This window comes from Hypanus sabinus, chromosome 8, assembly GCF_030144855.1.
Source record: "Hypanus sabinus isolate sHypSab1 chromosome 8, sHypSab1.hap1, whole genome shotgun sequence".
Taxonomy (NCBI): Eukaryota; Metazoa; Chordata; class Chondrichthyes; order Myliobatiformes; family Dasyatidae; genus Hypanus; species Hypanus sabinus.
Genome location: NC_082713.1, coordinates 62,853,313 through 62,879,473, shown reverse-complemented (window position 1 = coordinate 62,879,473; position 26,161 = coordinate 62,853,313). Strand labels below are relative to the sequence as shown.

The window sequence follows — 26,161 nt, the reverse complement described above, 5'->3', positions numbered from 1 at the left end:
CAGCTCCATAGCAAAGAAAGCCCAGCGGCATCTCTACTTTTTGCGAAGGCTGAGGAAAGTCCATCTCCCACCCCCCATCCTCATCACATTCTACGGGGGTTGTATTGAGAGTGTCCAGAGCAAGTGCATCACTGCCTGGTTCGGAAATTGCACCATCTTGGATCGCAGGACCCTGCAGTGGATAGTGAGGTCAGCTGAGAAGATCATCGGGGTCTCTCTTCCCGCCATCATGGATATTTACACTACACGCTGCATCCGCAAAGAAAACAGCATTATGAAAGACCCCATGCACCCCTCATACAATCTCTTCTCCATCCTGCTGTCTGCGAAAAGCCTCCGAAGCATTCGGGCTCTTACGACCAGACTGTATAACAAATTCTTCCTCCAAGCTATTAGACTCCCCAATACCCAAAGCCTGGACTGACACCTTGCCCTACTGTCCTGCTTATTATTTATTGTAATACCTGTACAGTTTTTGTGCACTTTATGCAGTCCAGTGCAGGTCTGTAGTCTAGTGTAGCTTTCTCTGTGGTTTTTTTAATTACGTAGTTCAGTCTAGCTTTTGTACTGTGTCATGTAAAACCATGGTCCTGAAAAACGTTGTCTCATTTTTACTCTGCATTGTACCAGCAGTTATGGTCGAAGTGATAATAAAAGTTGACTTGACTTAACTTGTAATCAAGCCCTGTGTCAACCAACTAGCTGGAGTGTTCACTGATATTTTTAGCCTCTTGGTTTGGCAATCCAAGGTACCCACCTACCTCAAGCAGGCTTCAATATACTGGTGCCCAAAAAGAGTGTGGTGAACTGCCTCAATGACTATCATCCAGTAGCACCTACATCCACTGTGATGAAGTGCTTTGAGGGGTTGCTGATGAAACATATCAACTCCCACTTGAGGTGTGACTTGGCTTCACTCCAATTTGCCATTTCATTGGCTCGTCACTCAATCCTGTAACATCTGGATAGTAAAGGTGCATACATCAGGATGTATAGCCACATGTACCACTTAGTGTTGAGGTCAGAAGTTCCACTTTAGTCTCATCCAACCACAAGACCTTCTTCCACATGTTAACTGTATCTTCTAAGTGACACTTTGCAAAGTCCTTATGAACAAGGATATGTTCCTTTTATCAGTACATCTGGCATAAATCTAAATCTGCACATCAGTCGGGTAACACATCCCTACTGTAAAGTATGGTGGAGTTAGCATTGTGTTATAGGGATGCTTTTCTGCAGCAGGGAATGGAAATCTGGTCAAGAATGATGAGAAGATAAATGCTGCTAAAAACATAAAGATCCTAGATAAAGACCTATTCATCTCTGCCAAAAAGCTAAACTGGGAAAGAAGGTTGTCTTTCAGCAGGACAACAATCCAAAGCACACAGCCAAAAGAATGATGGGTGGCTTCAAATGAAGAAAATTGATGTCCTTAAGTGGCCCATTCAGAGTCCTCACCTTAATCTGATCAAACATCTCTGGCAAGACATCAAGATTGCTGTCTACCACTACTTCCACAACTAACACGGGCAAATCATGCTCCCTCACATGTGCAAAGCTAATAGAGACTTATCCAAAAAAGACTACTGGTTGGAAGAACTGCAAGAGGAAGTCCAACAAGTACTGGGCAAATTCTTCTAAACTGCTAACATTTCAGTTTTTGAAATTTTGCTTTTCATGATTTAAAATTTTCCTTATTTCTTGGACTGCACTGTGGGGAAAAAAGGAACATGTGACTCACAATAAAAATTCTCAGAAATTAATCAAAATCCCTGGTAGTAATACTAATTTATGTGAACAAAGGTCTGGGGGCTGAAATCTTTTAAAGTCACTCTATTTGATTTCTTATCACTGATATTATTTACACTTCTAGCAGTTGAAGCTACTGCCAAATCCAATTTAATCATTCTTGCAACAGACATCCCAGGGCTGCTGTTCACCTGAAAGTAGAGTTACATCCTTTATCCTTCCATTTGCACAGACACATGGATAAAGCTGCACACTGAGATCATTGTATACTGAAGCCGCTATCTTACTTCAAAGATACCCACTCCTCATCTGCATGATCAGTCACTGTAGATTTCTCGTCATTTACAGTGACTGGGCTCACTATTCGATCAAGCAGCTCCTCCAAGTTCAAAGGTTCAGAATGTTCAAAAGTTCACTTTATTGTCAAAGTTTGCGAGTACAATACAACTCTAATATTCATCTTCTCCAGATAGCCATGAAATAAAGAAGAGCTATGGGTGTTGTTGAAAGAAAAGACATCCACCCCCACCTCCACAAAATGGAAAAAGACACAAAATTTGCAAACCCAAATTCCCCACCCTCTCCTTCGCATAAGGAAACCTAACAGATTATCCACATGGAGAACAGCAGTTGGAACACCAAATCCCAGACCACCCCCCCCCCCCCCAACCCCTCGCGTTCACAAAAAGAACAACAGATTGCCCACTAGGAAGATGGAAGCAGAATATCAAAAACCATAAACCTCCAACTCCCCTCCCTCACAAAAAACAGCGACACAGCATCAAACCCCCAACTGCCTCCTCCGCAAAAATGAACAGCGCCAACAGCACAAAACTCTCAACCCCACTCCCACACACAAAAAGTACTGACAGATCACCCTCACAGAGAAACCAAAAGGAACATTGGGTCACAAATCCTCAAACCCTCCCTCACACGAAAAAAACACATCACCTACACAGAACCCCAAAATGCCAATCTGCAATAAGAAAGAAAACACAGAAAACTGAAGGAGAGCAATTTGAACTATAGTTCGATAATTACATGTACAGAGTTGGAGATTTTGTCTCTTAGCTTTACATCATTCGTGACAAGCCCATCAGAGGCGATCCACATGTAACTCTCGCTTCAGCTAGCGGCCTAATATAGGGGGTGATAACCCCCAGCCCAGCCAAACTTAAGAAATCTCATTTGGGTGGATGCTGTGTGATGTGTCCGTTGTTACAAATCAGTACCCTGAAATAACCAACAGTACACAATATACGATTAACCGATAAAGCTTTATCATTTTTACTTTGACTATATGGTTAGAAGAGAAATGAAATAAAAGGAAAAAAAAAGGCCCAAACTTATTAAACAGTCTGTTGCACAAAGTTGGAGCGCACTGATAAGTCGATCGTTCACCATCGACCTCCTCTGATCGTCACTGCCCTTCGGACCCTCACTCCGAGTTCACCCCGTCTGGCGGTCTACCAAATCTCTCCATTCGCATTTCTTCACTCATCTCTCCCTAGCAAAAGCCCGCAAAAAATCTACTTCCAGATCCACAAGACAGAGCAAAAAAATCCTGATTGGCTAACATGCATCCACAGTCCTGTTATCTCCAGACATAACTCAAGTATTGCTGCTACAGAGAAACCATTACCTCAGCAGTGAACATTGCAGAGAAGCCACTTCATTAGCCTTGGCAGTGAAACATTACAGAGAAGCCATTACAGCATGTTACACACAGGGTCATCAACTTGCATTTAAAAAGGTATGTTCAATTTGAGTTTATTTTTATTTATTTCTCCCTATTTGACTTTGTAACATTACTTAAATAATATATGTAAAGTTAAAGCACATTTATCACCAAAGAATGTTGAAGTTATACACCTTGAATTGTGTCTGCTTACAGCCATCCACAAAGGAAGAAACCAATTAACCCAATTAAAAAGAAGAAATACCAAAAACCACTGGACAGGGAAAGAGAGGGAGAAAAACACACAACTTATGCAAAAAAAAAGAAGCAAACCAACAGCATTCTGAAACAGACTGAGTCCCAGATCCTCTCCTGGAGCTGCCAGAGTAGGCACAAGCCTCAGTCCCTGCTCATGACACCAGTGGAGCAAAAACACAGAGCACACAAATCAGTTCACAGCCTTGCCACAGTGGAGTAAGGAATGAACATTTGCGGGAGAGCAAACAAGATCTGCCCAACCTTTGCCTCAATTCCCGATACTCAGGCTGTCAGACTATCTGGACCAGTGTTTAAATTGACCAAGCACTGGGTAATGCCTCACACTAGGACCCAAACCCCGGCACTGTGAGATACTTGGGCTGCCCAACCTGAAGCCATTATCAATCTCACCAAATTGTCTCGTCGGTCGGAGCGTCCAACATCACACCTGGGTTGACATCAAACTCAACCGCATCAATTCCTCTCCAAGTCGCTCACTCCATCTCCGGCAGCGATACCAACTCTTGTCTGCTGCACCTGCTTGAACACTTTGTGCCTCACAATGTCCCAGCATGTCTCATCCCCTGAACCAGCCTCGTCTCTGGCTGCCTCCTCACTGTCTGCGGCGATTGTTCACCATAATTTGCTTCAGAAAAGATGTTATATGTAATGTTTTTAGTCAAATCTCTTGCTTTTCAGTCTACCAGTAAGTTGTCGCATGTCTTCGGTAGCGCCATCATAAACTGGAAGTAATTTAATATAATTGGTATTGTTGATTTATCTTAAATTATTCAAATGCATTTAAAATATTTCTAAATATCTCTGAGTATAAAGAAAAGTGAAACATGCCTTTTACAACAGAACGCTGTCAAAACCAATCAGGATGCCCCAGTGATTGTCTTCCCACTCCATCCTCAGGCCTGTTAATTTATTGGGGCCTGTTTAACTTTGCTGAAGCACTGCAGAAAGGATACTACCACTACACTGGATCCAATGGAGCACTGTGGGGATCACATGACCCTGTCATAATTAGACATAACTTTCAGATTTGTATTTTTTTGGGTGCTGAAGGTGTTGCTTAAAAGTAAGCTACTGGGGAATCAGTGGTGTGAGAAGGGAGCAGGAAGTGACATTGAGGCCTGAGTTTGGACAAGATTAAGTCAGCTTTAATTTTATTGAATAGCAGAATAAGCGCAATGTGCCAGCATGCTAACTATTGCAACTTACGTATCTTCTACAAAATCCCACAGTGGCACATCAGGTAGAGTGGCCCCTTCAGCATCCCAAGAATGCAAGTTGATCCTGAGCACTGACGCTGCCTGTGTCGAGTCTGCACATTCTATTTGTGACTGCAAGAGATTCCACCAAGTGTTCTGGTTTCTTCCCAAACCCCCAAAACACGTCGGGAGGTTGGATAACTTGTTAATTTCCCCTGTGGTAGAATTTGTGGAATGGGAATGCATTTTAGGTAAAAGATGAAATTAGTGCAAATGAGCACTTATTGGTCAGGGTGGATTCAGAGGTCAAAGGGGACAATTTCCATGTTGCCTGACTCCATGGTATTTGATATATTGTGCAATTTTATGATATGAGTTTTCATCAACATTGTTCTCACTTGAAAACATGAGGAGAGAAGGTACTTCAGTAAGAAGGCTACAACCATCAATAAACCACACTGAGGGAACCCAAGGCTTTTTGACAACCACTCTCAAAACCATGAGAGCACAGAATGACGAAGTTACAGGCAATATCATCAACTGAAAATGTTATTTTTTAAGTCATATGTTCTCCTGTCTTTGAAATGTGCCTGCATTCCTTCATTTCACTGGGTCAGAATCCTAAAATTCCTCAGCTGGGTGTGAGTACCTTCACTACAGGTCAGCGAGCCCTTGGAGGGCAAAGCAAGTGCTTCAAATATAACAGCAAAATCACCCTGAAGAAATTCAACATTAAATCTAAAAGTGGGGAAGACATTGCGCACAATCAACACACCTGGAGGAGACCTATTCAAGAGGGATCCGTGTTACATGAGATCAACCTCCGCTGTGCCGTACAAAACAAGCAGCGGCTATGAAAGGAGAGACTGGAAGTCCAGAAGACCCAACCACAAACCACAACCACCACTTACTCTTGCCCACACTGCACCAGGGTAAGTGGGTCCTGGATCAACCTCCTCAGCCACTTGAGGAGACAACAATAGACAACCCCCGAGGAGAACATCTTACTGGACTTGAGTGATCGCAATACTACAATTACTACTACTACTACTACTAACTTCACAAACAAGAGAAAACTTGCAGATGCTGGAAATCCAGGCAACACACACAAGATGCTGGATGAACTCAGCAGGCCAGGCAGCATCTATGGAAAAGAGTACAGTTGATGTTTCCAGCCGAAACCCTTCAGCAGGACTGGAGAAAAAAAGATGAGGAGTCCATGAAGGACTACTCAGACTACAGTCTTTAGAGAACACAGCCTACTTATTAATAGGCCAAAAATAGATGTACAATAAAGCTCGCTGGCTGAAACTATATTCTGTAAAATAAATGAAGAAAAATTAGGATTCTGCTCACACACAAATTCCACTTGCCCGTGATTTAGTCTACACCTGTTGCTTCTGGGACAGGCTGTCAGAACGTTCAGTTATGGCCCAAGCGGTTAGAAACACTGAAGCAGGTCAACAGTTCACTGACTTTAATGAGAGCTTTGCAGAACTTTTAAGGGAAAGGAAAGCACTAGCACGATAGGGCTGTTAACTGAAATGCTCAAACCGAAAGTAAAATGTCAACACTGAGGCTGAAAGTAATATCTCAATACTAAATGAACATTGCTGCTTTTCCAGCATCAGTCAAAATGGTTGTCCTCTTTCTCAAGGACAAAGGCAAGCAGGGAGTGTAACAGTGCTGTGCCTTGCCCAAGTCTCAACGAGACTATAGTGAAACGAAGGGAGTTAAATTCCACCACAATTAGCTGGAACGTGCATATTCGGGGGAGCAATTGCCAAACCTGCTGCACAACTCGCCTGCGGTGGCGTGCAGGCCCTGCAGCAGAATCCATGGTTGTGATGCAGGCTATGCAGCACCTTTATGGTGTATGCCAATTATTGAGTCAGAGTTAATGCATATCGAGTGGATGCATGCCTGGTGAGTGGCCCTATACAGTGAGAGCTTATCATCACTTAAACTGAATCTGCAGCTCTGAAAGAGAATATGTATTGTGGTTCCATCATATAATGAATTTTAAAGAAAAGAACTTTTGAATAGTGTCATGGATAGGAAACATTTAGAGGGACCTTGATGGAGGTGATGGGTGACGGGAAATCCCACCTTTCCCCTCACCTAGTCTCACCTATCGCCTAACAGCATGTGCTCTTTCCCTTCCCACACCATATTATCTTGGCATAGTTTGAAACATCAACAATTCATTCTTCTCCAGCAATGCTGCCTGATTTGCTAAGTTCTTCCAGCATCTTGTGTGTGTTGTTCAAGATTTTCAGTATCTGCAGAATCTCCTGTGTTTATCAATATGAGACTGAACAGATGTGTCGAAATTTATAGTGAAATCTGCTGTAAATAGTAAAGTGTTTTACCCATGCAAACATTTACAATTGACTTTAAACATCAGTAGTAAGGTCATTCAGAATACTTTTGACCAAAATTTATTTGGCTAGAGTCTTGTGATGGCAGGTTATATTGTAATAAGTACCATGACTTTCAACCCTTCAGCACATTTTTTGTTTTGTATCATCCTTTGCTGGAAATGTGACTCCTTATTCACCTCATACTGACAAGATGTATCCAGCATATAAGCATGAGTTATTCAACTCAAGCCGTCCATGCTAACCAAAATATTCTCCTCTGTGAGTCCCACTTGCCTGCAGTTGCCACACATCACTCTTAAACTTTTCCTTTCCATTAACCCCTTAGAATGCTACCTGCTACCTGTCTCCACCACATCCTTTGATCCAGATACCCACCACCCTCTCTGTAAAAGTTTCTGTTTGGATCTTTAAATTCTGTCCTCTTGCCACTCACACCTTCAATTGATTCCCTCTACTTTCAAGTGAACCTACCCTGGGAAAAGGACTGCAACCATTCACATTATCTGTGTATGTCCCTCATGATCTTATAAATCTCTAAAAGTTCATTTCTCTGCCTCCTTCACTCCAGGGAAAACATTTCCGGCCTACCCAGTCTCTCCATGTAACTCAAGCCATCTAGTGGTGGTAACATCTTTGTGACAATTTTAGCTTAACAAAATCTTTCCTGTTGTATGAAAGCCAGAATTCACACAATATCCCATGTGCAGACTCACTTACATCTCCTGCAGCTGTAACATAAACTCCCATCTCTGTACTCAGTGGCGCACCTGATAAAGGCAAGCAAGTCATATGCCTTCTTCCTCACTGTTTCTAGCTGCATCACAACTTTCAGGGAGCTATGGTATCTTCTTGTATGCTAATGTTTCCTTGTTTTACAGTGGTCCCAAGGATCCCTCATTTACTGAGTGTGTCCTACTCTGGTTTAAGTTCTCAATATGCATTATTTTGTACTAGTGTCAGTTAATTTCCATCTGCCGACTTGTGCCTGCCATTTTAGTCAACTACTTCCTGGTGTGACATTAGATAACTTCATTCACTGTCCACAACACTACTTTGGTGTTATTTGTAAACTGACTAATTATGCCACGAGCATTCTGATCCAAATCGTTAACATATATGACAAACAGCAGGGGACCCAGCATCAATTACTGTAGCACTCCACTTGTCACGGTTGTGCAGTTGGAAAAACAGTCCTCCACCAGTCCAATTTTGTATCCGTATGGCTAGCTCCCCGTGCATTCAAGCTGCTCTCACCTGCTAGATCAGCCTACCATACTTGACCTTGTCTAAAGCATTGCTAAAGTATATGTAGACATTATTTACCACCCTGCCTTCATTAATTCTCTTGGACACCTCTTCAGAAAATTCATGAGACACAAGTTCCATATACAATGCCATGCTGACTATTCCTATCAGCTAATGCCTTTTCAAATGTAAACAGATCCTGTCTGTCATAGACTCATCTAGTAACTTTCTTACAACTCATGTTCAGCTCACTGCACTGTAGTTCCCTGTCTTGTCTGTGCAGCCTTTTTTTTATATAAATACAAGAGATTATTAGCCATCCTCCAGTCTTTCAGTACCTGAGCTATGGATTAGAAAGATACAAAGGTCTCTGTCAGGGGCACAGCAATTTCTTCCCTTGCTTTCCACATTTTCAGATATATTTGGTCATACATCCAACACCTCTTCTCTTGTAATATTTTATTATTGTTATTTTCCCTGAATTCCCCAGCTTCCTCTGCTACCCAAAGTGATATTAAATGTTGAGAATGTGAAAATCTCAGCCATAATCATCTGGCAAACTTTACAGCCTTATGGTCATATGCAGGGAAGGTATCATCGATTTTCCCTTTACCTCTCTCCTTATACAGCTTGTGTCTGCTGTCTCTTTGGTTAGATCTTGTTTAAAACTTGTCAATGCATCTCCGAATCAGGCAAACCACAGACATCTCAGAAGCTTATTGAAACCATGGAACTAGTTTTAAATCGGACTGCATGTTGCAAGGACGTGGCTTGGGGGACAAACCCAGGAGCAGGACACAGGCACAGAGACAGAGTCCGGAGGTGTTAGCACCATAACGAGCGTGGAATAGGTATCTAGGAGAGTCTTTACGCAGAGACCAGATACATGTAGAGAATCCAGGAACAATGTAGAACTTAGAACTGACAATCCTAAAGAACCAGGAAACAAGGTTACTCATGCAAGAGTTGACCAACAAACTGGCATTTCCTTGTTGTGATTCCAGGGTTTTTATCCTGCATTTACTGATGGGAAGCAGGTGTGTGTAATTAGTGGAACTGGGAATGATAGGAAATTCGACAAGGGGATTGAGAACCAATTACTGAGGTAATAGCAAAGTGGGGCATGCCCGACGGGACCATGACACTGCAGGCTCAGCCAAGAATTTATTTTGTGAGAGCCCAGCATTACAATATTGTTTACAAGGAGCCCAGATGAAATCAACATATCTGTGAGGGATTCAACAGTGATATCACCCAAGAGACACAATGGAATACTGGGAGATCATGGGTCGAATCATAGCATTCAGGACTGGGCTAGAGTGCAGACTGCAATTAAATGCTACATTGTATTAGAAAAGTAAAAATGGTGCGCATATCACTTTGCATGTTCGGTTGCCTCTGTGCATTTCTAGGAAGGGGATCCTTAGCCTGGTTTATTACTTCAAGTCTCATGGTGTACTCCAGCAGTCCTAAAATGATTTTCTGATGAAATTATATCACATAAGTGTGGCAGTAATCAATATTTCTCAGCCAAATGTCATTTCTTGTTTACTTGCTTTACGGATTTCTTTCTGATACCATATGGTATGCATTTGAAGCTTCACTATACATTTGGATACTCTGAAGTCAGGTGGACTGACTGACCGGAGAGAAATCCAAGTGGCAGCCAGTGCTCTCAGATGTTCAGCAGCAAGGACAATGGACAAACTCTTCCCTCACAACCTCTACAAATGTATCATTTTCACATAGTGTCAGATTTGCTAGCTCTGGCTGACTCTTTTCTTTTTCATTTTATTCATGAGCATCTTTCCTGTGAGAGTATAACAACAGGCATCACTCTGTTGAGCTAGGCAAGTGTAAGAAATGTTTTTTGAAGACTACCTCTTGTCATTTTTTCTTCTACTTCTGGTGATCACTAATTAAACAAAGCAAAGAATATTCCCTTTCAAAATATTGTACAGGTGCCATTGAATTATTTAGTTAGCCAGACAAGACAGAAACTAGCTTCTGCATGAGATGAGAGACCATGCCTAAGTAATGGGAAGTGGTCAAAGAAACAGATATTTTCACTGATTCTGTCTCTTCCTGCTCTTAGATTAGTGTTTTGTTGCTGATTCTAATGAAGACTCCCTGAAAGCTGATCACCCAAAAATAATTCTGCATTAACGATAGACACTTCTTTGATGCTTTCTTTCCATATTGAGTATCAGTGTTTGTTAACGCATTTTAAGAAAGCTGAGATGACATTAAACATAGCAACACGTAGAGGTTGTAAAAAAAACTGATGTTGTTCAGCATTTATAATACGAAAGAATGTATTTTCCCATCCATTCTTATATAATTCCATATATAGAAGCACAGAGCCATAGAACATTACAGCACAGAAACAGGCTTTTTGGCCCTTCTTGGCTGTGCCAAACCATTTTTCTGCCTAGTCCAGGGGTCAGCAACCTTTACCACTGAAAGAGCCACTTGGACCCGTTTCCCACAGAAAAGAAAACACTGGGAGCCGCAAAACCCGTTTGACATTTAAAATGAAATAACACTGCATACAACGTTTTTTTTGCCTTTATGCTATGTATAAACAAACTATAATGTGTTGCATTTATGAAATTGATGAACTCCTGCAGAGAAAACGAAATTACATTTCTGCATGCAACAAAAACATTTTGAACTCCGAAAAAAAGACGTTGGGTTGAAAGTTACTTTTAAGTAAAATACTCAATGTCTATTTGAGTCCTTCTTGTATTTATGAAAAACGCCGAACTTAAATTTTCCGCCAGCAGCAAACCAAAAATAACATCAGCCAGCTGTCAGCCTGAAAAATAAAAGGACTATTTCACTGAACAATGAAAAAATATGAATATACATAAAATAATAGGCAATTAAAATATTTATCATACTTGGTTAATGGGATTTCTGCTCCTGGACCTCAGCGCACAGCGTCTGCACATCAGGGCTGTATGACGTCACCTTCATCTTTACACAGGATCGCAAGCTGTCATCTGTGAGGCGTGCGCGATGTTTGTTTTTAATAAAGTTCATGTTGGAGAACACCTGCTCACTTACATATGTGGATGCAAAGATCGACAGGACTCAAAGCGCATACTTTTTAATGTTTACATAAATGTCGGGCATAGCATTCCATGTTTCGAACACAAGTTTGTCCGGTTTTGGAAGGTTTTCAATATCACTCCATTTGTGTTTCTGAGCAAGAACGGCCTTCTGACGGGCAACATCTTCAAGGTCTGCTGTCAAGCGTCTAAACTTGGACACCCATATGTCTTTGTCGGCTATGTCGGCCAGTTCCATCTCAAGATCAGGTTGACTCACACCTGCCAATGCAGTCGTATTCAGTAGGGAAGGATCGATGCTTAGGGGAGTGACCGGGAAGGATAATGTGTTTTTTTTCCTCTCTGAACTCACAGAAGCGTTTCCCAAACGATGTTTGCATTGCGATGATTGCAGAATGTAAATACTCCGAAATTATCATGTCGTGACCTTGTTTGAACTCTCTCAAATTGGGGAAGTGAGACAAAGTGCCTTTCTGTAAATCTCTGGCAAGCACTGTCAACTTGCGCTCGAATGCCAAAACATCCTCCATCATGTGCAGGGCTGTGCGTCCTTTCCCCTGAAGAGCTGTGTTCAGCGTGTTCAGGTGCGCTGTCATGTCTACCATGAAGTGTAGCTTTTCCAGCCACTCTGGCTGTTCCAGCTCAGGAAAGGTGAGCCCTTTGCTGCCCAGGAAAGTTTTCACTTCTTCCAGACACGTGACAAAGTGTTTCAGCACCTTCCGTCTGGACAGCCAGCGATAAAAACACGTTGTAGCGGTGTCAGTAAACTGCAGTCAAAGATAGCTTTATTCGAACTAAACAGCCTTGCTTTTAAGCCTCCCTCAACCCAGCCCCCATGGACGCAGATGCTGCAAAAGACGCGTACTCACAAACCCCCGTAGGCTATCTCCCTTAGCCGGAATGCTGGCTAATTGTGAGCCGTTTCGGATGTGCCAGGAAATGTGTCGCCACACTTAGATTGTACAAGATCACCATAATCTTCAAATTTAGAATTACATTTCAAAAGCTAACAAACTAACATAAAATACATTTTAATTAAATACTGACCAATTATTTCCCAAAGCCACAGGGAGCTGCAGCACAGAGGTGAAAGAGCCACAAATGGCTCGGGAGCCGCAGGTTGCCGACCCCCGGCCTAGTCCCACTGACCTGCACCTGAACCATATCCCTCCATACACCTCTCATCCATGTACCTGTCCAAGTTTTTCTTAAATGTTAAAAGTGAGCCCGCATTCACCACTTCATCTGGCAGCTCATTCCACACTCCCACCACTCTCTGTGTGAAGAAGCCCCCCCCCAATGTTTCCTTTAAACTTTTCCCCCTTCACCCTTAACCCATGTCCTCTGTTTTTTTTCCCTCCCCTATCCTCAGTTTAAAAAAACCTGCTTGCATTCACTCTATCTATACCCATCAAAATTTTATATAACTCTATCAAATCTCCCCTCATTCTTCTACGCTCCAGGGATAAATATATGTCAGCATCCCCCATGCCATTTTCTAGTTCTCCTTTCAAAACAACTATACTACTCACTATGAAAACAAGTTCCAGTTTCTCACCATTTTCTGGAGAATGAAGTTCTTCTAAGTTCTCAGTGGATGTCTTGGTTTATATTTCCATGCTGAAAAGATATGGTTCCTCCCATGAGCAGGAGCAATCTTATCCATGAAATCCATACAGTGCCTTGAAAAACAAATCTACCCACACAACTATTTTCACATTTTACTGTCGCATTTTCTAAATTTAATATATATATTAAGTAGGATGTTTTGAGCCAATCTTCATATCTAAAGGAAAATTCCAAAACCTGTCAACAATTTACTAAAAATTAAAAATCAAAATTGAGAGGCTGAAAAAGTATTCAGCCACTTCATAATTCCTGTGCTAACTTTCCTCATGTGCAATACTGCATATTACCTGACCAACTTACCCAGTATTGTTGATGTATTGGAGGACCACCTGTTTTCAATGAATTCATAAGAATGAATACCCTCTCTGTCTGTAAGGTCCAGCAGTATGGTAGATTTTCAAGAGATCAAACCAAAATGAAGACAAAAAGGCCTTCAAGACAATCAGAGAAATGATAATAGAGAAGAACAAACCTAAGGAAGGGCACAGGATCATCTCAAAGGCACTGAACAGGGCAGTCCATCAAAAAGTGGGAAAAATATGAAACCACAGCCACACTATCACACTGTCTCCTAATAAATTTAGTCCCCAGATAAAATTGGCACTTCTAAGGGAGGGTACTGTAACACCAACAGATACTCTGAGTGAGCTGTAGAAGTCAGTGACTGCAACTGGATGTGAAGTTCATGGCTTCGTAATCTCTAAGTCCTTGCATAAAAGGGTATTTATGGAAAGGTGGCAAGGAAGAAGCTCTGGCTAAAAGAAAGCACATTACTGATTGTAAAGACTTTGTAAAGCATCACTAAGAAAATACTGTAAAGATGTGGAAGAAGGTCTTGTGGTCAGATAAGACTAAAGTGGAACTTTTTGGTCTCGACACTAAGTGATATATATATGGTGTAAATCTAATGTTACCCATCAACCAGGTAACAACATCCCTTCTGTAAAGTATGGTGGAGGTAGCATCATGTTATGAGGATGCTTTTCAGTAACAGGGAATGGAAATCTAGTTAGGGCTGCTGGGAAGAGGAATACAGCTAATTATAAAGAGATTCTGGATAAAAACCTACAAGCCTTTGTCAGAAAGCATAAATTGAGGAGGAATTTTGTCTTTCAGCAGAGTAACAGCCCAAAGCACAATGACAGAGCAACCATGCTGTGACTTCAAATGAAGAAAATGGATGCCTTTGAATGGCACAGACAGAGTCCTCACCTCAACCCTATCAAGCACCCCTGGCAAAACCTCAAAGTTGCCGTCCACCACTGCTCCCCAACTAACCTGGTACAACTTGAGCAATTTAGCAAGTAGGAATGGCATATCTTGCACCATCACATTATGCAAGGCTAATAGAGAGTTATCTAAAAAGGCTACTGGCTGTAATAGCTGCGAGAGGTGGTTCAACTAAGTTCTGAATAAAAGATATGAATACTTTTGAACTGCTGACAGTTTAGTTTTTCATGCTTTAGAATTTTTCCTGTTTTTTAGGCTTCACTGTGAAAAAAGGCACATGTGATTCACACGTACAAATTCTCAGTTAAATTGATGAAAATCGTTGGTTATAACTCATTTGTGTGAGCAAAGGGTTGGGGGCTGAACACTTTTAGAAGGCACTGTACTTGTGCAGTCCTTTGTCTCTGTCATTATCAAATCCACTACCAGTAGCTGGCTCCATCATCCCTTCTAGGGCAAGTTCCGTTCCACAATCATTAATTTGGTTGAGATGTTACTGTTTGCCACATTATAGCCAATCAGATTGTTATGTAATGGTAATACATTTCATATTTCAGTAATATTGCAACTATATTGTTTAAAGGGTCTTTGTTCTTTACATAATTCATTGTGTGTTATTTGTCTTCTTCTTCTTTTTCAGTTGTCCATTCTATCAGTGATACACCCAAAATGCTGGAGGATCTCAGCAGGTCAGGCAGCACCTATGTGAAGAGTAAACAGTCAATGTTTCAGGCTGAGACCCTTCATCAGGACTGGAAATAAAAAGAGATGAAATATCAAAGTAAGAAGGTGGGAAGAGGACAAGTAGCAGGTGATAGGTGAAATCGGGAGGGGAAGAGGTAAAGTAAAGAGCTGGGAAGTCAATTGGTGAAAGAGATTAATCCTCCAAGGATTGTGTCTCTTTTTAACCCAATTTTTATTTTGGATGTGGTCAGGCAATGTGGGCCAGACCTCCCTGGGTAATTGAGTCTTTATAATGATGTACACTGTAAATTATCAAGGGTCAGATGGTAGAATATTCTGCTTGATGGTAGAACAGGACAGGAACAGGCTGTTCAGTCTACAATACTGAGCCAAAACAACAAAATTAACCATTAAATGACAAACTAAAATCATCTCTTCTGCGTATGCAATGTCCATGTCCTTCTAAAGTAATATCAACACCAGTAAAGTAACATATGATTGGGGAAGGGCAGATTATGAGGCTATAAGGCTAGAACTTACGGATGTGAATTGGGATGATGTTTTTGCAGGAAAGTGTACTATGGACATGTGATCAATATTTTGGGATCTCTTGCAGGATGCTAGGGATAAATTTGTCCCGGTGAGGAAGAGAAAGAATGGTAGGGTGAAGGAACCATGGGTGACAAGTGAGGTGGAAAAACTAGTCAGGTGGAAGAAGGCAGCATATATCAGGTTTAGGAAGAAAGGATCAGATGGGTCTACTGAGTAATATAGGGTAGCAAGAAAGGAGCTTAAGAAGGGGCTGAGGAAAGCAAGAAGGGGGCATGAGAAGGCCTTGGTGAGTAGGGTAAAGGAAAACCCCAAGGCATTCTTCAATTATGTGAAGAACAAAAGAATGACAGGACTGAAGGTAGGACCAATTAGAGATAAAGGTGGGAAGATGTGCCTGGAGGCTGTGGAAGTCAGCAAGGTCCGCAATGAATACTCTCCTTCGATATTCACCAATGAGAGGGAACTTGATGACGGTGAGGACAATATGAGTGAGGTTGAAGTTCTGGAGCATGTTGATATTAAGGGAGAGGAGGTGTTGGAGTTGTTAAAATACATTAGGATGGATAGGTCCCCAGGGCCAGACGGAATATTCCCCAGGTTGCTCAATGAGGTGAGGGAAGAGATTGCTGAGCCTCTGGCTAGGATCTTTATGTCCTCATTGTCCATGGGAATGGTACCGGAGGATTGGAGGGAGGTGACTGCTGTCCCCTTGTTCAAAAAAGGTAGCAGGGATAGTCCAGGTAATTATAGACCAGTGAGCCTTACATCTGTGGTGAGAAAGCTGTTGAAAAAGATGCTTAGAGATAGGATCTGTGGGCATTTAGAGAATCATGGTCTGATCAGGGACAGTCAGCATGGCTTTGTGAAGGGCAGATCGTGTCTAACAAGCCTGATAGAGTTCTTTGAGGAGGTGACCAGACATGTAGATGAGGGTAGTGGATGTGATCTGCATGGATTTTAGTAAGACTCTTGATAGGGTTCCACATGGTAGGCTTATTCAGAAAGTCATGGGATCCACCGAAGTTTGGCCAGGTGGATTCAGAATTGGCTTGCCTGCAGAAAGCAGAGGGTCGTGGTGGAGGGATTACATTGGAATTGGAGGGTGTCCCACAAAGATCGGTTCTGGAACCTCTATTTTCATGGTTTTTATTAATGACCTGGATGTGGGGGTAGAAGGGTGGGTTGGCAAGTTTGCAGACAACACAAAGGTTGGTAGTGTTGTGGATAGTGTAGAGGATTGTCGAAGATTGCAGAGAGACATTGATAGGATGCAGAAGTGGGCTGAGAAATAACAGATGGAGTTCAACCCGGAGAAGTATGAGGTAGTACAAACTCCAAGGCAGAGTACAAAGTAAATGGCTGGGTACTTGGTAGTGTGGAGGAGCAGAGGGATCTGAGGGTACATGTCCACAGATCCCTGAAAGTTGCCTCACAGGTAGATAGGGTAGTTAAGAAAGCTTATGGGGTGTTAGCTTTCATAAGTCGAGGGATAGACTTTAAGAGTCACAAGGTAATGTTGCAGCTCTATAAAACTTTGGTTAGGCCACACTTGGAGTACTGTGTCTAGTTCTGGTCGCCTCACTATAGGAAGGATGTGGAAGCTTTGGAAAGGGTACAGAGGAGATTTACCAGGATACTGCCTGGCTTAGAGAGTATGCATTATGATCAGAGATTAAAGGAGCTAGGGCTTTCTCTCTGGAGAGAAGGAGGATGAGAGGAGACATGATAGAGGTATACACGATATTAAGAGGAATGGGTGGAGTGGACAGCCAGCGCCTCTTCCCCAGGGCATCACTGCTCAATATAAGAGGACATGGCTTTAAGGTGAGGGGTGGGAAGTTCAAGGGGGATGTTAGAGGGAGGTTTTTTACTCAGAGAGTGTTTGGTGCATGGAATGCACTGCCTGAGTCAGTGATGGAGGCAGATACACTAGTGAAATTTAAGAGACTACTAGACAGGTATATGGAGGAATTTAAGGCGGGGGATTATTTGGGAGGCAGGGTTTAAGGGTCAGCACAACATTGTGGACATAAAGGCCTGTAATGTGCTGTACTATTCCATGTTCTATGTTTATTTGTAACACTAGTTAGAAAGTAAACAGTACAATACTGCTGGTGCTTCAAGTGTGATGAGACCTGGTTGTTGACAAGGAGTTACAGGCTGGAGGGATGAAACTGTTTCCCATCTGAACAATTTTTTTCCTAATGCTACAGTATGTCCTCCGTGATAACCAGGATTGCAGAGATTGTTGGATGGATGGGAGGGATCATTGACAATGCTAATTGCCTTCCACCAATGAGTCTCCCTTCAGCCACTACCACTCCAGAAAAACATACAAAATGCAATGTTGGGCTGAGAAAAATAGACTGCGCGGAGTAGAGAAAAAAGATAATAAGTCAAGTTACAATTTCAAAAGGAGCACTAAACTGCATGTTGTTGATGAAAAATCTGATAATGATGAGAGTGACACAGGACTGGCTCTCCTCTTTTCCTTTGAATTACTTTCATGTTTTGGAGTTATGAAACATTACAGAATCAAAGTTCAATTAACTGGTAACTTAAGGTGAACCCAAAGAATGCCTCTCACTATCACTTCTTGCCTCACTCATTTTCTTCCTCCTCTTTTTGCTCCACGTGTCTTGCTCTTTCTGCTGCAAGAGGAAGAGGTGTGAAGAGGAAATGGGAAGTAGCACTGAAGTAGTGCAGGTATCAAAGTCGCTTCTCAGACAGGAATTGATGTGTATCATGAAGGTATTTGTGAAAGCTCATGATCAAAACAATAGAGAGCTTGATATACCTGTGGAACACAGCAGGACAGGCAGCATCTACAGGGGGAAGCACTGTCGACGTTTCAGGCCTAGACGTCAACAGTGCTTCGCCCTATAGATGCTGCCTGGCCTGCTGTGTTCCACCAGCATTTTGTGTGTGTTGTTTGAATTTCCAGCATCTGTAGATTTCCTCGTGTTTGCTTGATATACCTGTGAGCGGCATATGATACATCAAAGTTCAAAGTAAATTTATTACCAAAGTGCATATATGTCACCATTTACAACACTGAGATTAGTTTCCTTGCAGGCGTTCAAAATAAATGAGAAATACAATAGAATCAATGAAAGACCACACTAAACAGAACAACCAACCAATGTGCAAATGATAACAAACTGTTCAAATAAAAAAAGAAAAATAATAATAATGATAAACAAGCAATAAATATTGAGAATATGAGAAGAAAAGTCCTTGAAAGTGAGACCATAGATTACTAGCACATTTCAGTGACGGGGCAGGTGAGGTTGAGTGAAGATATCCTCTCTGGCTCAACAGCCTGATGATTAAGGGGTAATAACTGTTCCTGAACCTGGTAATGTAGGTACTGAGGCTCCTGTACCTTGTCATGATGGCACAGTGAGAAGAAAGCCTGGCCTGGATTGTGGGGGTTCTTGAAGATGGGATGCTGCTTTCCTGCGACAGCGCTCAGGAAATTTAAAGATACAGACCGTCTCCATCTCTGATCCCCTGATTAGGACTGGCTCATGGACCTCCAGTTTCTCCTTCATGAAGTCAATAATCAATTCTAACACCACTCAGCCAGATTTTCAATCTTAGTCCTATGTACTGATTCTTCACCACTTTTGATCCGGCCAACGACAGCGGTGTCGTTAGCAAACTTAGATATGGCATTGTAGCTGTGCTTAGCCACACGGTCATAGGTGTAAAGCGAGTAGAGCAGGAGGCTAAGCACACAGCCTCATTGTTCACCTGTGCTGATGGAGATTATGAAGGAGATGTTGTTATCAATCCAAAGTGACTGGGGTCTGTAAGTGAGGAAATCGAGGATACAGTTGCATAAGGGGGATTGAGGCCTTGGTCATGAAGCTTATTGATTAGTCTTGGGAGGATGACAGTATTGATTGTCGAACTGTAGTCAATGGGGAGCATCCTGATTTATGCACCTTCACTGTTCAGATGTTTCAGGGTTTAGTGAAGAGCCAATGAAATGGCATCTGCTAATGACTGTAGTGGTGGTAGGGAAATTGGAGTGGATTCAAGATACTTCTCAGGCAGGAGTTTATATGTTTCAAAGCACTTCACTACAGTGAAGAAGATCATCACTGGATTGAAAATCGGAGAAAACGTATGACTGGGTATCTCTAACTCTCACACTGCATCATAATAAAAACCTACTAAGGATTTTGGCACCCTGAATAGGAGACAGGAAGTAGGCAATCATTGGAAAAATTGTTTCTTGAAGTGACATAGTTTTTTCAATGGTGGATTGTAAATTATGTGATTAAATTATATTATATTAAATTAAAAATGAAGTAATTGTGACATGGGCCTTCACATGACTCCTAGGGGTATCAGTACATCAGTATTTAATAGAATGTAGTAATCCCTTTACTTTAAAACACTGCTAAATAAAGGGGACAAATTGCAGACAACATGTCAAACATCCAAAAACTGGTAAGGTGTTTCATGGTGTAGCTTGTGAACTTACGCTGTTATCTGAAGAATAATGAAGTCCTTTCAAATTGGAAATAATGACCCTGAAATTTCAGCATGGAAGTGTCTGAATGCTGAGGTGGTTTGATTGTTAATATAAATGAAGCAACACCAGAGATAAGAAGAAAGAGAAAATAGTTTCAGACAAATGACTGTTACTCTCCATAAGAAGTAATGATCATTCTGAAAACTTTATTGTGATTTAAGAGTTAAAACAGAAACTTCTCTCCATGATTTTATTTGTACATGACCGAAGTGTGTTTGGTTAATTTACAATTCTGATTGGTTGTCAAATTGGACTAAATCTACAGTTCATCTGCTCTTCCCAAGTATCATTTGATGCTTATCTATTCAATCGTTGGCAAAAAAAAAATGAAACTCCCAACCTTGGCTTGTGCTTTTAAAATACCTACAAATAATTAACTTTTTAATTTATAGTCTCATTAGTAGATTCTCCAGAGATAGGCAATATATATAAAAAAAAACTAAGAAACAAGTGAGAAACTGTTCAAGAATAGGGGAGGGTTAATATTATTTTTCTTTTTCTCACTATTTAATCATCGCATTTATTCTTTGTAATTTTCTAAAAAAATAATAAATAAATAAAAATAAAAAATAGAACAAACCTCTAAACCTCAATGGTCATTGAGAAAACCAGCAACTTTCAAAAATGATCTCTTCCAAAAGTGATACATATAAATCTTGCTTTTCACGCAAATTAGTTTCTGGGTCTTTCGCAATGTGAAATAATTCTGAAGTTTTAAAGTTGGTTTCTCAAAATCCAACCATATATCTTGTCGTGAGAGGTAAACCCGGCCATCAGGGCTCTGGAGAAGCTGTATAGGCCAATCCCCTGTAGAGCGGATACAATGGAATACAGAAACATTGATGAACAATGACCAGTATCTTGAATATGAACGATGAAAATGGAAGGTCATCAATGGCAGAAGAAGAAGAGAGCATTTAATTTGCAGCAAAATATCTCTGATGTCCTAAGGTTGTTAATAATTTTCTATTTGGTATTTTCATTACTCAGATAAGCATTAACCTATTTTATGAATAATCCTGGATCTTCTCAAAGCATCGCACACAAAATGCTGGAAGAATTCAACATGCCAGACAGCACCTATGGGAAAGAGTACAGTCAATGTTTTGGACACTTCCACAGATGCTGCCTGGCCTGCTGAGTTCCTCCAGCATTTTGTGTGTTGCTTGGATTTCCAGTATCTGCAGATTTCCTCTTGTCTGTGATTGGATCTTCACAAAGAATGGCTGTTTTGCAGATCTGCTGTGTGGAAGTGAAAATGGAAGAATGCCTGGAAATTAAAAGTGGCTTCACTGGTAAATTAAATGTTACAAGATTATTCTTAGGATTGAAACATTGAACACATCACAACTGCAAATATTTAAATTAATAACTACTTTAATTTGAAGATAGATGATCTATACATACAGTAAAGTAACAAACAGAGGTAGATCACCTCTAGTTTTAATATCCTAAGTTTGGTAAAACTCAAAGCTCCCTTTGTATATATTATGTCTGAAAGCAGAAGAATTTAACAAGTTTTATATCTTGGTAAAAGTTAATATTCCTGAGGATTCAGTACACTAAAACAGAAAGATGTTCAATCTGTCTGTTTTAACTTTGAACTGACCTCCCCAAAGGTGGAATTAATGAGTGTGGACATACTTCCCAACAATACTCTGTCACATAAATCACCATGACCTTGACAATGCAAAGAACAATAATTCATTTTTTTTAACTATCAAAAAATCCAACAATCATTAAGTTTCAATGTATTTCATTTTCCAATGCATTTGCAATTATAAAAGCATTTTCTTACTCTGGTGCATACAGAAATTATATTACAAATTTATGATCATATATGATGCAAGAGAGTAGTAATTGTCCCATCAAATTATTTGTTGTCACTAGGTTTTAAAAGCAAGTCAACCCTAATTAAAATAATGGGATGGTTGAACGACAACTTATTATTGTAATCAGCTTCTGCTCTTGCCTGGGAGAACAAAATCACTGCTCCATAACCGTCACCTCACTCATCCCATTTCATAAGGTTAAGGCACAAGCATACAATGAAACCAGTTTCAATTCTCTTTGGATTAATTCAAGGCTATTCTGTCTAGTAGAATATTCTGCAGTTACACTTTCATATGTGAGATACCAGTTGTATGGAGTGGGTGAGGCAAGGCTACTGGGAAATAGCTGCAAACAATTCTGTTTCATGGGTAAATTTCTCTATTTTGTATATTTTAGGTAGCTATATACAAAGCTATTTTGGCAAGTTTATTGGAGAAACTAGCCACAGCACTTCCAATTAACGGAAAAAGCCAATTTAGGATCTTTCTAAAGCAGGTTATGTAGCTACAAAATACACTGCTGTTACAATGTACAAGGAGAAGGAGGTTATAAAGAAACCCTAACTTTTAAAAACTAACCTTTCTAGTGCTATTCATTCTGCAAGCATTCCGATTTTCACAGAGGAGATCAAGGACAGCACTGAGCAAACTGTACTAATGCCACTGACCTTCATTCTTCGCCTTGGAGTTGTGCTTCTGTAATTGGCATGAACCCAGGGGTATTTAAGCAGAGGTTAAAAGTATAAGTACACAAATTATGCATTCTTGTAGTGGATCTGAGCTGCAGAAATGCACGTACAGTATCTTCATAATGAATTAGTTCCAGAAATGTCGAGGGATTTTTTTCCCAGGTATGCATCTATTCTGCTCAGTTATAAATCATCAAAATGAGTTCCATAGTCACTACAGAACACCACAGTCAAATAAACTACTCATGATTTTCACAGGTTCTTACAACATGAATATTGGTCTAATAAGTTGCTTATGATTGTTTGTAAAATTTTATTTTTATGCTGTTCTGATTTTAAGCTTCCTCAGTCAAACCAGTGTGAATGATACATTACAAACAATATAAAATACATGTTAATTCCAAAATATGTATGATATACCTCCATAATTATATATATAGTGAACAAAAATACAATTTTTTTTAATGAAATATATCTTTGGCATCCAAATCTTAATAAGACAACTGGAGTGAGGATTCCAAACTTACATCTGATTCTACTTGTTCCAAAAAAAACTAGTATAAATCTTCTCTTGAAACTGGTTAATTAAGTTCTTGTGTCTCAGAGTACATCCACCTTTATGAGTAATGGCCAAGCAGAAGTATTACCTTTCGGCACCAAGAGCTGGAAATACTCCAAGTGGTATCGGACCAATCTAAAAATACCAAATAAGATTAAAACCCTCAATTTCAAAAGGGAGGCCATACAGTATAAATGTAGCAAATGAGCAACAAGTTAATCAGAATTAGAAAAAGGACAGATGCCAGTTTGGGAGTGCCCATTACAGTAAGACAAGCTGATAGACGATATCACCCAGATCCTGAGCATATTAGGTTTTCTTTCATTCGTTCACCCTCTGTGCATTTTTTTTTTTGCTTTCAGATAAAATTTCATCTGTGAGATTCATTTCAAACCTGTACTTTTAAGGATTCTTCTTCAAACCATGTTTTTGTCAAAATCTTTTGTCTGATGTGGTGATTACCATCTGATTTTAACCTCCTTCCATTCCAGGAGTAGGGGGGGTTCAGGAGACAGCAACAATGTATTTGCCAGATCACTTGAAAGAAGCATAGGATTAAGAAATTGCTTCTGCTTCTTTTCTAATTCATTAAGATGAGCAAGAGGTGTAATACTACAAGCGGCTCTATTCAGGGGAATGTTGCAGTTGCAGTATTTGATGGATTTAAGAGATAGCCGTGAAGTAGAAGAGGGTGGATGAATAGAAAACAGAACTGAAATGCCATAGCTGCTTTTTACTGTGGTAACAAATTGATGGAATGTCTTGGTTGATATCTCTCATTTTGGCCAAGAAACCCTGAAGGACAATCTTCAGCATGTTCAAAGACACTTCTTGTTGACAGGTGACCTTGATTGTATTATTACTTATTACTTCACTTCTTTCCAGGTGTCATCAGTTCCTTTTGGTGCCCATGTATCCACCCTTCCATAAATAGTGAAGGAAAGATAGACTTCCATGGGATGAATGCAAATGGCAACTTCCAGGGAATTTTGTGGAGATCTGTTCAAAAGATCCTCCAGCAGACACAGGCATTTGCCATTGATGGCAGGGAATTTCCTCTGGTTACTAATCATTTCAAGGTGTCTGGGCGCTCTTGACAATTACATGCATGTAATCAATTAAGCTCTGCACCAATGAGATGCCAGCTAGTGTATAAATATTCAGTCATCTTTCCAACAATTTCTTTTGGACTTAATTGCAAGGTCAAATCTTGGAAAGGATCTAGAAGTATAGCAGCAACTTTATCAATGACTGGGAAAGCAGTCACTAGGACCAGCGCTGTTACAAGCTGCTGCAGGTATAGCCACTAAATGTGTGATATGCTGTATCTCTGGAAACACAGACCATCTACCTATGTTCAACAGCTTTTTTTCTCAGCAGGTGTTATGACTTCTTGCAAGACAGACCTTACTCCTGTGTGGCTGCATCTCAGTGCAAAGCAAGCTGACGTTTGTGTTGTCCTTTGATGTCCTCCTCAGGGTCCCCAAATGCATGGTGACAAGGGTGTGGAGAGCTACAAATTATGATAAAAAGTATACTGTAACTTTCTCTATAGCTCTTTAACTAAGTTTAGAATGTAACTTCTGTCAGGAAGAATTTCACTGTGCCACTCAAGAAACCAACTGTGAGTTTTCAATGTTTACTATGAGATTTGTTTGTTAACACATAAATTCTTGTCTATGCCACTACTGTTTTGCCCTAGTTTTACTGACAAGCTTTAGGAGCCTTCAGTTCTCCATAAACATAGGGAGAAATTAAAGAAAAATCAGCATAATTCATTTCTTCCTGTCACAACCATGGACTCTGCTGTAGGGTCTGTGCTTCCCACAGGTAGGTTGCTCAGCAGATTCAGCAATTGTGCTTATGAATACGCATGTTCCAGCTATTACTATTTCATTATGGTGGTATTTAACACCTTTCTTTTCAATATTATCTTGTTCAGACTTGAGCAAAACACAACAACATTACGCTCCCTGCTTACGTGCGTCCTTGTCTGAGGACGAAGGCTACTATTTTGACTGAGGCTGGAAAGGAACAGTATTCATTTAGTATTTTGATATTGCATGGTGCGAGCTGACTTTTCAAGCCCAGCCTGGTCATTTTGTTAATGATGAGTGAAAACTGGTGTACATGTTAAATCTCCTAAATGGACTTCCACTAAGCCTGTTCAACATTCTACGGGGGCAAGGATCTGGGCAGCCCAGCTGTTTCAACGTTTTGTTGATGAGAACATTTTGTTAAGGAGAATTTTTGACCTTCTATTCTGAGGTCAAGAGGCTGCCTACTGACTCCTTGACCTACACTAAGACGGAGGAATGGTGAATACATTATGTTGTAAAATTTTGCAAACCTGCAGTAGAGGTGGGATAAAATGAGAGATCCCTCATCATTGCTTTCTAGCACAGACTGGGACAGGATCATTGCTCCTGACAAGCAGGACAGTCTAGATGACCTGATTAATTTGGCCAGTTCAGTTGATGATCAAGTAACTGAGTGACACAGGAAAAGCTCCTTACTCACTGTCTGACCACCGTCTTTCTTTACACTCTCCCTCATCACCTGGGACCCAGTCCATTTAGGAGCTTATACAAGTGGGGCACATGAGTCTATCCTGGAGGAATGAGATTGGTGCAGGAGAACAGGTTCCAGCTGCTGTTGTGCTGATCCAGAACATTTCATCCCAAGCATCCAGTAAGGATAACCACCAGCAGGGAGGGAAGTCCTCATGGCTCGGTTCTCCTTGCAATTCTCTTTCCCTAATTTAGTGATGCTCCCAGGTTCCTTGTTTTGGAGGTCTTGGATCCATGAACTTAAAGGATTTATCGACTCATCTGC

The 26,161-nt window shown here is 40.8% G+C and overlaps 1 long non-coding RNA gene across 1 annotated transcript; it reads left to right on the top strand.

Annotated features, from left to right (window-relative positions):
• Positions 1-6,579: 6,579 nt before the first annotated feature.
• LOC132398207 (uncharacterized) lies at positions 6,580-24,837 on the top strand. The gene is made up of 3 exons (XR_009513578.1): positions 6,580-6,828; positions 15,105-15,245; positions 24,704-24,837. It is a non-coding gene; the product is annotated as an uncharacterized LOC132398207 (long non-coding RNA).
• The last annotated feature ends 1,324 nt before the right edge of the window (positions 24,838-26,161 follow it).